The following is a 16,328-nucleotide window of genomic DNA, read 5'->3' as shown; positions in this document are numbered from 1 at the left end:
ACTCAATTTGAAAGCTTAGTGGGTCCTGCACTTTAGAAAGGGGCAATCTTTGCTATTTATAAGGGCTTAAATGCTCAAAGAGGTATTCAGTTACCATCTATGAAATCCTGGGAATGGGACCTGGGGCTCACAGCTGCTGAATGGTTGACTATCTGGTCCCAGGTGGCTTCTATTGGGCTGGTGACCCCTCTAATAGAGAATGGTTATAAGGTACTTATATGCTGGTATTATACACCAGTGAGGATGACTCGTATGGGACATGGAGGTGGGGGCCTTTGTTGGTGGGGATGTGGTTTTGAGGGGACTTATAAACATATATAGTAGGCTTTCCCCCAGGTCCTTGGATCTTGGGTAGCAGTGTTTGGGCTTCTTTCTAAAGTTATGGGAAGGAGATTTGCGGCTTCGTGGGAGGTAGCATTTCTTTGCCAGTATGACCTGAGCTTAGAGCCTGGAAAGTTCAGCTTTGTCAAATTGTGTTTTACAGCTAGTTGGCTGGTCTTGGCTGCTAATTGGAAGAAGTCTGAGTAGCCTGACTAGTATTTGGTTATTGATAAATTACATAATTAGCATACCATGTACAAATTTACAGCACTTAAATATGGTACTTTGGGTAAGTTTGATAGAATATGGGGGCAGTTTACATCCTGTGACATGTTTTGATTGCTGTTTTGAGCTATTTCTACTCCGTTTTGGTCGGCTTCATTTGCAGATATTTTTACTTATTGTTCTATTCTGTTCTGTTTTTGGGAGAGGGGTTAAGATGGGGTAGTGACTTATTATGTATTTTGTTTATGTGGGCTATACAGCCATTATGGTGAAGGGACTTGACTTCTGTTTTATGGCCTGTTTTATTACTGAGCTGTCATCGCCTAGAAATGTGAATAGGCGATAAATCAAAATATCTAATAAACTTGGAAACTTGGACTGTATGCTTAGTTGATTGTTCTTCATGCTATGCCTAATAAAACATTTTTCAAGTAAAAAAACAACAACCTTACAGTATACACTTAAATCAGATAATGTTCTCTTCAATGTTCAACTAAATTGAAGCCAGTTACCCCAAATTATAGCCTGAATCCCACTAAGTACAAGGAACATTTAGACATCATAGGTAAGTATCATTTAAAACTTACAAAATTACTTTAAAATTAACTTTTATGAATAGTCACAACTAACTATTTTACATTTTCTGTTTCCAAATTAACCAAGAGTTCAAAAATTTTTAGGTAAGTGTGTGTAAATAATTTCTTCAAAAATGTATCAGTCACTTACCTCCACCCCTTCCTATACAAAGCTGTGGTATCGGCTGCTGCACTGTAAGCTTTCTGATGCTCATTAAACCCCTCCTTTACAAATCCACACTAGCGTTTTTAGTGCAGCTACCATGGTAACAACTCCAACACTCATAGAATTCCTATGAGCGTCTGAGCTGTTACTGCCATGGCCGGCACTAAAAACGCTAGCGTGGCTTTGTAAAGGAGTGGGTAAATCCCTATGGATGTCAAAGTGATTACCGCAGCAACAGTCACTACCACAGCATTGTAAAAAGAGCCCTTAGAATATTTTTTAAAAAATGTTATTTTTCTTCTTTCAGTACTTATCTTTTCTTTAAGCTCACTTATTTCTGTTTTTCATCTGTTAGTAAACTTCTTTTGTGATCTTCACCCTTAAATTAAATTAAATAATTAGATTTAGTCTGCCTCCCTATAAATACTGTTCTAAAATTTGTAAGCCTTCCTGCACAGGAACCTATGCACTGTTTATCTAAATACAGCAAAAGTAAAATTAAGGCCCTCTTTTACTAAGCCGCGGTAGAGGTTTATACTGCAGCCTGGGACGCTAAATGCTCCCAGGCTCATAAAAATTCCATGAGAATCGGAGCAGCTTCAGAGCAGTGTTGGCGCATTTATTGCTCTGTGCTGTGGTAGAAACCTCTACCGCAGTTTAGTGAAAAAGGGGGTAAATGTTTCCCTGTCTAACAACCTGTTTGTGCTTATTTATTAGTTTCCTTGAAATAACTAATAGAGTGTAGGATCCTCTTCTGAAACTCAGCAGAAGTCGTCAGTGTTTTCACACTTCAAGCAACAAATATCATTCACACTCTTTCATCAATCACACTCTTAAAAATAATAATAATAAAAAAGACTTGGCTGATAAAACTTCAGTTTTCAATTGCTTTTTAAGAGCTAGGACATCACGCTACCAGCTGAAGAAACATAAATGCTGCTACTACTATTAATTATTTCTATATTTCTATAGTGCTACCAGATGCATACAGTGCTGTACAGAATCAGAAAGAAGACAGTCCCTGCTCGAAAGAGCTTACAATCTAAACAGACAAAACAGACAAACAGGAGGATGTCATGGACACAGTTAAGGGGAATGCTTAATCAGCTGGCTGGGTTGGTGGGCAGAGGAGTAGGGTTAAGGATTGAAAGCTATATCAAAAAAATGGATTTTCAATTTGCTTTTAAATAAGGTAATGGAATGGGTTTGGCGGACAAACTCAGGTAATTTATGCAGGGCATAGGGGGCAGCTAGATGAAAAGAACAAAGTCTGCAATTGGCAGTGGAGGAGATGGGTACAGTTAAGAATGGCTTATCTGAGGAACAGAGTTTTCTGGGAGATGTATAAGGCGAGAGAGGAGAGATATTGAGGTGCAGCAGAATGAACACACTTGTAGGTCAGCAATAGGAGCTTGAACTGTATGCAATGGCAGATAGGGAGCCAGTGAAGGAGAAGGGTGACATGAGTATAGCGAGGTTGGTAGAAGATGAGTCATGCAGCAGAGTTTTGCACAGATTGCAAGGGGGAGAGGTGACACTGTGGGAGACCAGTTAGAAGTAGATTACAGTAATCTAAGCTTGAGGTTATGAGAGTGTTGACAAAGGTCCAGGTAATGTGCTCAGAGAGGAAGGGACGAATTTGGGTGATATTGAAGAGATAGAAGTGACTGGTCTTACCAGCTTGTTGCATGTGCATAGAAAATGAGAGGTCAGAATCGAAAATGACTCCATTGTTGCGAGCAGAGGAGACAGGAGCAATGACAGTATTATTTACTGAGATAGAGAAAGGAGGAGGAGGAGCAGCAGAGGGTTTAGGAGGAAAGAGGAGCAGTTCAGTCTTTGACATATTTAGTTTCAGATGATGGCAGGACATCCACGTAGAAATGGCCAAACAGGCAGAGACTTTTTCTTAGACATTAGGTGAAATTTTGGGTGTAGAGAGGTAGATCTGGGAATCATCAACATATAGGTGATACTGGAAACCATGGGAAGAGATCAGGACACCGAGAGAAGAGGTGTAGAGAGAGAAGAGGTCCTAAGATTGAACCCTGGGGTACACCAACCACTAGCGGGGTAATAGCAGAAGAGGACCCATCAATACATATACTAAAGGTGCTTTGGGAGAGGTAGGAAGCAAACCAGGAGAGGACAGATTCACAGAATCCAAGTGAGAACAGCGTATCAAGGAGTAAGCTGTGATTAACAGTATCAAAGGCAGCAGACAGGTCAAGAGGGACAAGGATCAAGTAAAGGCCCTTAGGTCTGGCCATGAACAAATCACTGCAGACTTTAGTGAGGGTAGTCTCTATGGAGTGTTGGGGGCGAAAGCCAGATTGTAGAGGATTGAGAATCTGTCGAGTTGAAAGGATGTCCAGGCAGCGATAGAGAACAGCACGCTCGAATAGCTTGGATAGGAATGGAAGAAGGGAGACAGGGAAATGATTGGGGCAGGAGAAGTGGTATGAGGATATGTAGTAGAATGTCATGGGAAAAATGTATCACAAAACAGGGTGATTATGTGGAAAAGTGATATAATTTGCTTTTGAGATATTTAATAAATAGTGTTTAAAAAAATAAAAGTGTGGAAACATTTTGAAGAACCCTTATATTTAATCAGTAGACTGGTCAGTAATATGTAAGACTGCTGAAAAGTTCTCAGCTCAACCAAGAGGAGAATGATGTGGAGCCATTAAACTTACAAGTTATTCCAATGACATGAAATGAAAAGTGTCAAGAAAAGTATGGGATAACTTGTAAGTTTCATGGTTCCACATCATTCTCTTCATGGCTGAGCTGAGAACTTTTCAGCAGCCCTTCATAAACAGAATCAAATTTTCTTTAAAAAAACAAAACTTTTTTCAGAAAACAATTACTCTCACCTCAAAAGAGAATAGAATAAAATCTTCAGCCCTATTTCAGTTTCTGATAGAAATTACCTTTATATTACCTGGAGATCAAATTACTCTAAAAAAAGAAACTGCTGAAAAACTATTCACACAATGTAACTTATACCCATTCTCTCACATTCACCAATTTATTAACAAACTGGGCAGGTGACACCTTGGCACTTTTTCATCCCACATATAATATCAACACGCAAACAAAACATCTAAAAAGAGTACGTTTATTATGGCCGTAGCATTGTACCACTTACATATGTTAAACACAGTTTACAGTATCTTGCAATTACATACATGAGTGCAATTTACAGTATAATGCAATTATGTATATCTAGATCACTTCATGGTAGGATGCCTAGCCTTTCGAGTCACACAGCTCCCACTATTTTCTGCCTTACCAGATGAAGCACAATTTCTGCCCTGCCTGGGCATAGGCTGCCTAAATGCCAATGCACTACCATCATTTTATCAGGGGTTGCCGTACAAGCACACCCCCTACCGATGCCCTACTTTTTACATCTTGGGATCTAGCTAGCTACTTGGGACCTGGGTTGATCACTATTGGAAACAGGATACTGGGCTTGATGGACCTCCCAGTATAGCAATTCTTATGTTCTTTCATCACGGCTGCTGTAAAAGCACATTTCCCTCCTTAACCGTTGACTCCTTTTCTTGATGCCTTCAGCACCCCCTCCATTCTGTCAAAATCTGGGGTAGGCACAGCTGTTTCTCTGTCACTAGCATCCCTATGTAGAAGAGGGGGACTGCCTCAGGTCTTCTACAACATCCATGTTACTGCTAGCATGTGACAAAACAACTTCACATTTAACCATTGTTGATTTGGTCATAGCATACTGCTGTGTGCTTTATCAGACTAGGAACCCTTGTCATAGACTGAGACAGCAAACCTAGTTTGTCGCAGTTTCCCCTCCTACCCTACTCACAGATGTGGCCGTTCTTTAACTTGGGTACTTACAACGCCCAGTGATAGTCAACTGTAAACAACATATAGGCCAGCTTCGTCACACTATTTGTCTTGAAGGTAATACAATTTGATGCTATCACACAGAAGCCAAAAGTCAACCTTATAAATGTCTTGAATACTCTCATCTGTGGCAGCCACCCCAGTTATTTATCCAACCCTAAAAATACCAAATAACATATGTGCATATATTTATACTATGCACAATCTAGAAGTGTAATTTGGCAGAATATCAAAATTCAATAAACTTATAAAGTTGGGTGAGTACAGTTTTGCTATATCTGTTGATGCACATTTAGGAGTCACTTCAAATAGATTCCATAAGAATTCAGTCAAGGGGAAATAATCTGCCATGATCTGCAGCCACACCTGTCTGGCAAATGAACCAAAGCAAGAGTGGCACCAGAGCTAACCAGTTGATGGCATCATGAGGGGTGGAAGGTTAATGCAGGAATATTTTGTCTGTTTTAAGTGTAAGTCTTGTTATGAATGATTCCCATCAATTTTCATGGTTGCTTTCTTTTATATATATTGTGCTTTAATTATTGTACACCGCCTAGATCCTTTAATGGTTCAGGTGGTATAGCCAGTTTAATAATTGATAATAATTCAGTTCCTGCCACCCCTTTCCCAACTGTGTGAGTAGGCTTATTGGTGTAAGGCATAGGGAGACTCCCACATTTTCCTAAACTTCAGGAAGCCGAGGAAGAGTTGGTATACCTACACTATATCCTGTTGTACTTAATTCTATCTAGCCTATTGCCCTTGTCAGCTAACAGACCAAATCAGTATAACAGAGCATGAGCAACTTCAAATCTTATGTTTCAGCAAAATAAAGTGTGAGTACTGGCTACTATTCGCAGGAGAATGATAGCATTATTGAAAGTGGGAGTACAGCTGGTATATGCAACAAATGCAGTTTCTAACCTGCAAAGGCGATCTTGCAGTTATAATTGTGGAGTCCTAAGATTATCTGATGAAAAGATAGGACAATGAAGTTTGTTAGACTGTTTTATTCTCTAACTTATGTACTGTATATTATGTAGGAACAGAGCTCGTTTTAACATCCACCCAAGTCAAAAACAACCCTCCAAGCAACAAATCACATTGAGTGCAATGCTCTCATCAAATGGAAGCAGTTGGCAGAGGAATCTGCCTAACAGGCCAACAATTAATTAGAATGCTGAAGGATCTGCGTGCAGTTGTTCAGGCCAACAATTAACTATTACTACTACTACTTATCATCTCTATAGCGCTGCCAGATGCATACAATACTGTATATTACATAGAATATAGAGGGGTCTGTGTGCCATTGTACAGGATAATAGGTTAATATCCAACATACTCTTCTTTACACAACCATTTATTTATTTGCAAAGAAATCAGCCCAGGCATGGTATGGGCACATATGAGAGGATGTGCAGGAATGATATTCCATGCATAGTATTTTGATATATATACCCCATACATAATTATTGATATCTAGCACATATGTTCTTAGGTAAAAAGCTGAAATCCAGATCCTCCAGGGTGGCATTTTCAGAAATGTTTCCAGTTCCATGCGCATGACCCAAGAAGCAGGCAGAATTCCAAAGTCTCAGTGTGTTGTTGAGACGATGGTGCAGGGATGAGGGATTTAGCTTTGTTAGAAACTGGGCAATCTTCTGGGAAAGGGGGAGCTTGTTCCAAAAAGATGGACTCCACCTTAACCAGAATGGAACCAGGTTGCTGGCACTAATGTTTAAAAAGGAGATAGAGCAGCTTTTAAACTGAGATGCAGGGGAAATCCAACAGTTGCCCAGGAGCGGATGGTTCAGTGTGAGGTATCCTTGAAGGATACTATTGAAACAGGATATTTAGGGAGTTCCAGTAGAGAGGTTTCAATAATGGTGAAAGAAAGCCAGGAGAGTTTAAGAGGAAGGCAAAGTAAAATAGTAACATAGTAGCATAGTAAATGACGGCAGATAAAGACCCGAGTGGTCTATCCAGTCTGCCCAACCATACATGCTCCATATATTAATTATTTAGTTTAAATGGTTCTTTTTCTTAGATATTTCTGGGCCAGAAACCCAGAGCCCTGCCCAGTAGTGTGCTTAGGTTTCATCTACTGGAGTCTCCATCAAAGCTCACTCCAGCCCATCTTAACCATCTCAGCAATCAAAACCCTCCCCAAATTTTCCCTGTCTTCTAATCAGCCTGTAATTACAAGGAAAACCCACAATTTGAAATGTCTGTATACAAATGTTAGAAGCCTAAAAAAATAAAATAGGAGAGTTAGAGTATATAGCACTGAATGATTAGGTATATATAATAGGCATCTCAGAGACCTGGTGGAAGGAGGACAATCAATGGGACACTATTACTTGGGTACAAATTATATTGCAAGGATAGAGTGGATCAAACTGGAGGGGGAGAGAGGCGTTATGTCAGAGGGAATTGAATCAAATAAAATACAGATTCTACATCCGACATATTGTAAATAGCAATGTGGGACTGGGCATTCCTCCTGCCTCTGATCATTGGGGGGGTTCATGGGGTGTCGGCAGGAGGGATCATTCGGGGGTGGGGTAGCTCCGGCAGGAGAGATTTGGCATCTCTTCTGCCATGATCATTCAGGTAGGGGGAGAGTTCTGGAAGGAGAGATTGGGAATCTCTCCTGCCAGGGAATATTGGGGTATGTCAGGGTGCCGGGCAGGAGGGATTGGGGATACCTCCTGCCATGATCTTTGGGGGGGGAGGTTCCAGCAGGAAGGATTGGGCATCCCTCCTGCTGGCGATGTATGGGGGGATGGGTGGCCGCTGTTGTGGCCGCTAAACCTATCATGGCAGGGAGATCCCTTGCCACGTTAAGCTCAGCGGTCACGTCTGCTTACAATGTAGGCTACTGTTTTGCTGGCCTACACTGTACGCGTCTACTGCGGGTCTAGGTCCACCTAAGGCTATTTCTGGACCAAGCCACACCCATGGCAAGCTTAGGTGGGCTTGCGTACCTCCCCAGGCTCCCAGAGTTGCCTCCAATGTAGGCAGCCTGCCTTGGGAGGGTTTTTTTTTAGAAAACGTGCATCCCAATTGTCTGGTTAGGTAGCAGTTGGCCATGTACTATCAGGACGTTGTTTATAGAATCCAGGCCACAGTGTCCAGCTGGAAAATCAACCTCTGTTGTTTCTGTTGCAAAAGTTGCTGCCAGTCACCCCATCTAACAGAACAGGGATAATATTCAAGAACCAAACAGTGCAGATTAAAAAAATCATGACTCTGCTCCAAGCAATGAGCCACCAAATGTTCCTCCGGGTGGCCAAGCATGATTTGTGCTCCAATAAATGGGTCTTCAGTTTCTGGGATGTGTAGTCTCACATACAAAGGCAGGCAGGGACATATAATCAAATAAATCACACCTTCAATAATACACATTGTATTGCTTCTCAAATGAAGCAGCATTTAGACACCTGATGTATAAATTCCTTAACACATAACACATCAAAGGGCACATCATACATCCACCACAGCATGTGTGACCCCTTACGGGAATCTGTCAAGCTGATGAAGTGTCCACCCTTAAAACATTAGGGGACAGCAGGTCACCCAAATTCTGAGTCCGTCCATAAGCAAACATAATACGCATATTGGAGAAACAAGGTAGGGACTTCAAAAGGGGTTCAAATGACTATACAACCCATTGCACTTGTCTTGAAAGATGGGTGTATTTTGTCACAAAAGGGAGAACATCAGATTGTCGATCCAGAGCAAGGCACAGCTTCCTCCAAATAAAGGAAACTTTAAAATAGGAACAGTGTTTGAAAAGTACTGCTGTAAAGATTTTTATTACTTTTATCTGCAGCACAAGACACAACTCTCTCCCTGTGTTTCATCCCATGTGCAGTCTTATTTCTTACAGAATCCAGTGCTGAGAAATATACATCCAGCAATAGATTGCATCTTCAGGCTGATTTATGTTTTCAGGATCCAAAGGAAAGGACCATTCAGATGAAGTAGGCTGTTCCTTGTACAGCAGGTAAGAAAAAGAGAATGAGTAGAAGCAAAAATAGGAGCAAAAATTTAGAGCAGAGAGAGTAATTGGAGATTCAGGCAAGATGGAAATCCTGCACTTGCCACCTCCTCCCCCCCCCTTTCAAGCTCCTAGTCTCCACCCTTGACACCACCTCTTAGACTTCCCCTCATTCCTAATTACAGCTACCCATTCCCCTCTAATACCTTCAGCTACATCCAGCCCCTTCTTTCCTACTTGCCTCCGTTCCCCCTCCCCCTCTGGCCCAAAAACCTATCTCCAGCTAAGTGCCAGACCGCCACACGTTTGTTTTTCTGGCTTTCCTTCTGGGCAAGGTCAGTTTCTTTTTCTTCCTCAAATTTCTCACTTTTCCATCTAAAATATCTCTCTCTCACACAAAGCACTCAATAAAAGCATCTTCTCTCTTCAATTCTTCAGTTGCTCTCTCCCAATTGAAACTGACAGCAAAGTTCCTAACTGACTTGTGCAGCCAGAGAACTTCTTACATGGGCATAGAAACCTCTATACATTCCAACTTCAATTTCAAATTAATTTTAAACCCCCAAACCTTCATTTTTTAAAATATTAATTAAAGAATTCAGCTATGCTGACAACTAATATCATAATTCTATCAAAATATTTCAATATCACTATTTTTGAAAACCATATTTTAGATGTTTTTCTATTCAGTTCATCTGTAGTGTGTCTAACTCCCTCTTTTACTAAGGCACACTAACTGATTAGCACTCTTTAAATGCTAATGCATCCATAGACTAACATGCACTCGTTAGTGTTTAGCATATGCTAATTCGATTAGTGTGCACTAATCATTTAACGCACCTTAGTAAAAGAGGGCCTAAATCTCAAGGTGGTATGTATGTTGGGAGTATGGTTTGGATGTTTTTCTGCAATAATGGAGATTGGAACAGGAGTCTAAGCCTGTGGGGTTCCTGATCTTGCTGCACTTTGTCTGATCAGTGGAGGGGTGTTCAAAATACAGACACAGGATTTATGTGATATTCAGAAGCTCCTGGCTGAATATTGACCAGAAGCCACATAAAGGCCGTTAACCTGACACACTGGTCAGCTGCTGATATTCAGTGATTTGGCCTATCATTGTATACTGGGGCTAATTTAGCATTAGAAAAAAACACAGACCACCACTAGATGAATTTTTTGTCTTTGAGGGGCAATTCTAAACTGGGCATCATCTATAACAGCAGCTGTGTGCATAGATGCTGTTATGGAATACAGATATAAACCCACATTTATGTTAGGCATGCTCACTCATGCCAAGTCAATTGCATGCCTAACAAGGCACACCCGAGTGAAATATGCCACAACTAAATAGGAGATACATTCATGTCCAGCCCATGCTCGATCAAATCGGGAAAGATTCCGGAGCACTGGAAGGTGGCAAATGTTACGCCAATCTTCAAAAAAGGTTTGAGGGGAGACCCGGGAAACTACAGACTGGTGAGTCTGACATCGGGACCAGGAAAGATGGTAGAGGCACTGATAAAGGACCGCATCATTGATCACCTTGACAGACACGGTCTGATGAGGACCAGCCAGCATGGTTTCAGCAAAGGCAGATCTTGTTTGACAAACTTGCTGCACTTCTTAGAGGGAGTAAATAGACAGATAGACAAGGGCGACCCGGTCAACATTGTATATCTGGATTTTCAGAAGGCACTTGACAAGGTTCCACATGAATGACTACTTCAGAAAATTGCGAGCCATGGAATTGAGGGTAAAATACTCACGTGGATTAAAAACTGACTGGAGCAAAGGAAACAGAGAGTGGGGGTAAATGGACAATACTCAGACTGGAAGAGCGTCACCAGTGGGGTGCTGCAGGGCTTGGTGCTTGGACCTGTGCTCTTCAACATCTTTATAAACGATCTGGACATAGGTATGACGAGTGAAGTGATTAAATTTGCGGACAATACGAAGTTATTCAGAATAGTGAAGTCACAGGGGGATTGCAAAGATCTGCAAAGTGACATAATCAGGCTCGAGGAATGGGCATCAACATGGCAGATGAGGTTCAATGTTGATACGTGTAAAGTGATGTATGTCTGCAATAAAAATCTCATGCACGAATACAGGATGTCCAGGGTGGTACTTGGAGAGACCACCCAGGAAAGAGACTTGGGAGTTCTGATCGATAAGTCGATGAAGTCGTCCATGCAATGTGCGGTGGCAGTGAAAAGGGAGAACAGAATGCTAGGAATGATAAAGAAGGGGATCACTAACAGATTGGAGAAGGTTATCATGCCGCTGTACCGGGCCATGGTGCACCCTCACCTGGAGTACTGCGTCCAACACTGGTCACCGTACATGAAGAAGGACACAGTACTACTTGAAAGGGTCCTGAGAAGAGTGACTAAGATGATTAAGGGGCTGGAGGAGTTGCCGTACAGCGAAAGATTAGAGAAACTGGGTCTCTTCTACCTCGAGCAGAGGAGATTGAGAGGGGACATGATCAAAACATTCAAGGTACTGAAGGGAATAGACTTAGTAGATAAGCACAGGTTGTTCACCCTCTCCAAGGTAGGGAGAATGAGAGGGCACTCTCTAAAATTGAAAGGGGATAGATTCCGTACGAACATAAGGAAGTTCTTCTTCACCCAGAGAGTGGTAAAAAACTGGAACGCTCTTCTGGAGTCTGTCATAGGGGAAAACACCCTCCAGGGATTCAAGACAAAGTTTGACAAGTTCCTGCTGAACCGGAACGTACAGAGGTAGGGATAGTCTCAGTTAGGGCACTGAACAAGAACGTGCACTGGTTCTGCTGAATAAGAATGTGCGCTGGTTGGGCTAGTCTCAGTTAGGGTGCTGGTCTTAGACCAGAGGGTCGCCATGTAAACGGACTGCTGGGCACGATGGACCACTGGTCTGACCCAGCAGTGGCAATTCTTATGTTAGAACATAAGAATTGCCACTGCTGAGTCAGACCAGTGGTCCATCATGCCCAGCAGTCCGCTCACGCGGCGGCCCTCTGGTCTAAGAACAGCACCCTAACTGAGACTATCCTATCAGCGCACGTTCTTGTTCAGCTGAAACTTGTCTAACTTTGTCTTGAATCCTTGGAGGGTGTTTTCCCCTATTTATACACTGCTTTATAGAATAGCATGTAATAAGCATACATGGAAAGTGCCAATTTTCTTGGAACTTACACACACCAACTACATACACATAGTTATAGAAATTCCATTTTTAAATTAGTTTTCATCCACAGTTACCAAAGTACTTTGGTTTTGAATATCAGCATAAAAATGTATAGTTGCATGCATATAATTACATCATCTAAAATAACAATACCCCCATTTACAAAGCCGTGGTAGCAGCTGCTGCACGCTAAATGCTCTCATACCTATTAAATCCCTGTGGGTGTTGGAGCGATTTCCGCAGTTGCAGCTGATATCACAGTTTTGTAAAAGGAGCCCAGTCAAAAGTTGTGTATCTCTTTTATAAAGTACATTTTTGGAATATTCATTTTATGTATATGATTTTATCCGTTGGTCAACTTATGTCCCTGGTAACATTTCTTTTTAATATGCGTAGTTAAATTATGCTTGTATTTTTAGTCAACTGAAGAGCCATTATTGTCAATCCAGTGATTCTGCCCATTTAAAAATCTGCATAAATTCCTTATTAGCCATTTGAAAACGTGTCATGCCTTTATTTCTCAATTAGTTTATTTTATATAGAATTCTATTATAATGGCTTAGTATCTTAACTGAGGCCCCCTTTTATCAAGCTGCATTAAGTTTTTTTGTTGCCAGCCGCTGTGGCAAAAGCTCTGACACTCATAGAATTCCTATGCACATCAGAGCTTTTACCGCAGCGGCTTGCAATGAAAAACCTTAACACAGCTTGATAAAAAGGGACCTTAGTAAATAACTGTAGCTGTTATTATCACTGGCATCAATGTGTTGCTGCAGTGAATACAGAAGAAAATACATTATCAAATGTCATGCACTTAGAGAACTGGCAACAGGTTATCCAATCATGAAGGAAAGATTAAGTTAAAAAAATCAGAACAAAAAAGATAATGTGGCATTTAAGTTTTAAGGCTGGTAGAGAACAAGAAAAAATGGAGACAAAAGACAAGATCAGAGACTTTCATGTCACCTATAAGTAGCAAGAGAAAGTGAAACAATTTGTTCAGTAGGAAGTGTTCTTTGTTCTATCAGTCTTCCACTGGCTTATAAAATGTGCATCATAGCCTGTGATACTGCCAGAAGCATTTCTTAAGGAGTATAAGGAGTGTGTGGGGACTTGTTCTTAACAACCTCTGCTATTGTCAGTCATTCAGGGCCTGAAAATCTACTGCCTGAGGTGAACTCTGTCTGTCTTGCTGTAGAGGTCTTTCCCTCTCATGGGGATGTTTTTAGTTTTGCCCTTTGAAGTGACTCATAGACTTTCTATAACAGGAAACAACAGGACCTGCCTTGTTGCTCAAGGCTTGCCTCCCCCTTCCCCCTGTAATGTATGGCCTTCTTCAATGGGTAAGAAAGCTCATTCATGAGGGAGGTTACAATGTAGATTTGTTATTTAATTTGTTTATCATTACTAGGAAGTTTAGTCTGAGGCTTTGGGCACTTAGGTAGTTTCTTGATCTAATCATGTTTCATTTTTATTACATTACCTATTCTGGATGACATGTTAAGATCCATTAAAATGACTTGAGATAAAAATGATGCAGATTAATTTATTGATCAATTGTATATGAATTAGTTGAGTATGATTTCGCTTCGGAATCCTATGTTGTACAATTAAATTGTCCATATTCTAGAGATGATATTAAGCTGATGAAGCTGCTGCTTAATGGAATTGTCTTTGTCTCCCTTAAGTTTGCAAATGGCCTGAGAGATCAAAACAGGATAGTCAGAGTTTTGGAAGGTCAGTAGCTAAACTCATATGAATTTACTAGTAAGAAGAGATGATACATATGAATACGTATTACACTGAGAATTTAAAAAATCTCACTTTTTAAAACACGTTTCAAAGAACTGCATGACAGGGCTTTTCACTATGGTAGCCAGATTGTTAGGTAATTCAGTTGTAAATAAGATAGATAATTTGATTATACCTATTCTGCTTTCTTCCTGGGGATTATGTTGCTAGGAAAGAGTTGTAGAATCTGTCACTAGAGTCTATTCTCAACTAGTGCTCCCTAAACTCAAGGGACTGGGAAAATTCAGCACATACTGTACTGAGTAGCAATGTTGTGGTATACAGTAGGGAATAGGATGCTATGGTACAATAAGGTGCTGTGAAAAAATACAGGGTGGAAAAAAAACTTGATGGATTACAGTGATGTTGAAGGCATGCACAGCTAGATCAGAGAGCTGCTACTTCTTATAACCTGAGGGAAGAGAGAAGAGAGGCTACTAGCTCAGCATGCTTAAAAAATCAAGCATCCAATAGGAAGAGTCACATATAACACAATTATCAATGATCCAAAATGCCCTTCATCGTTAGTAAGTAATTACAGTCCAATTGCATGAATACCCTTTTTGTTAAAACTTATGGAGGGATTAGTGAATATATCACTGAACGATTATCTTGAACAATTTTCAATTTTACATCCTTCTCAGTCAAGCTTTCGCCTATATCATAGTAATACTACTATTAATATTAATTATTTCTATAGCTGGAGTTGGCTTCACTTCTTGATTACCTCTATCAGAAATTCAGTACAGGCAAGTGTGCTTTAGTTATGCAATTTGACCTCAGTTGCGCTTTTGATTTGGTGGATCATCAAATCCTATTGAGATGCCTTGATGCAATTGGACTATCTGGTAATGTCTTAAATTTGATAAGGGGATTTTTGGAAAATCACACTTACCAAGTGCATCTTGATAATTCCTTTTCCAATAAGTGGAAAAACCCATGTGAGGTGCCCCAGGGCTCCCTTTTGTCTCCTATACTTTCCAACCTATATTTAGCTCCTTTGGGAATTAGGTGTTCTCCCCTAGGGGTAAAATTATAAAGTTAACAGACTTTACTATAGTAATTTTGTTGGTGGCCTTCTCAAAGGAAATATTAGCATTTATACATCTAATTTTTGAAGCAGTAGAAACATGGATGAAAGATTTTGGGTTGAAACTTAATCCAGATAAAACAAAAACAATTCTGGCCTCCCCATCCAATCAGATCAAGGAAAATTCAATAAGTCTGAATAGAATAACTTATCACATTTTGCCAGTTATTTAAATTCTGGGGTCCACCTGAATCAAAATCTGTCATTGAGTTCCATATTAACAATCTTGTTAGAAAATGTTATTTTCTATTATGGGAATTAAGAACAATTGGACCATATTTCGACTGCTCATTCTTTAGGCTGTTGGTGTAGTCTCTTATCTTAAACACCATGGATTATTGTAATATTCTTTATCTATCAATCTGCAAGAAAAACATTAAGTGATTGAAGATCATTCAAAATACTGCTGTTCGCTTGATTTTCGGATTGAAGAAATATGACCTAAGGCTTTAAATGGTTTATTACCTAGCTACCTTATCAATCATTTTAAATTTGTGAATAATAATAATAATAATTTTATTCTTACATAGCGCCATACTGAAAAAATTCTAGGTGGTTCACAACAAGGTGAGCTAAAACATGGGATACAGATAAAATACAAATTAGAATAATGGACTTAAAACAGATAAAGACAGAAAGCATTTACAATAAAATGCAGAAAATATCGGCATGGCAGGGAAAGAAGTAATACATAGAACAGATAAAATACATCAAGTTGAATATAAGGAACTTGATTGAAAAAATCAAGCAGTCTTTAACAATTTTCTAGGAGCAAGATAGGAAGAGACCTCTAACATAATTTTTCCAAGCCATACATTCAATTTAGTGGCTTGAAATGAGAGGGTTTTCTCAAGGAACTTCTTATAACGACAGGATTTTATGGAGGGATATGAAAACAAGTGCACTCTACGTGTGATCTTTTTGGCATGACTCAAAGAAAAATGGACACAAAATAACCTGGTAACAAACCCGAAACTGATTTATAACAAATACAAGAAAATTTGAACAGAATTCTCGACTCTATCGGCAACCAATGGAGTTTCAAATAAAAAGGAGTTATATGCTCCCATTTTTTTTAAACCAAAAATGAGGCGAACT

Source organism: Geotrypetes seraphini, chromosome 6 (assembly GCF_902459505.1).
Source record: "Geotrypetes seraphini chromosome 6, aGeoSer1.1, whole genome shotgun sequence".
Lineage (NCBI taxonomy): Eukaryota > Metazoa > Chordata > Amphibia > Gymnophiona > Dermophiidae > Geotrypetes > Geotrypetes seraphini.
The sequence above is the reverse complement of the archived record's forward strand: the minus strand, read 5'-3'. Positions refer to the sequence as shown.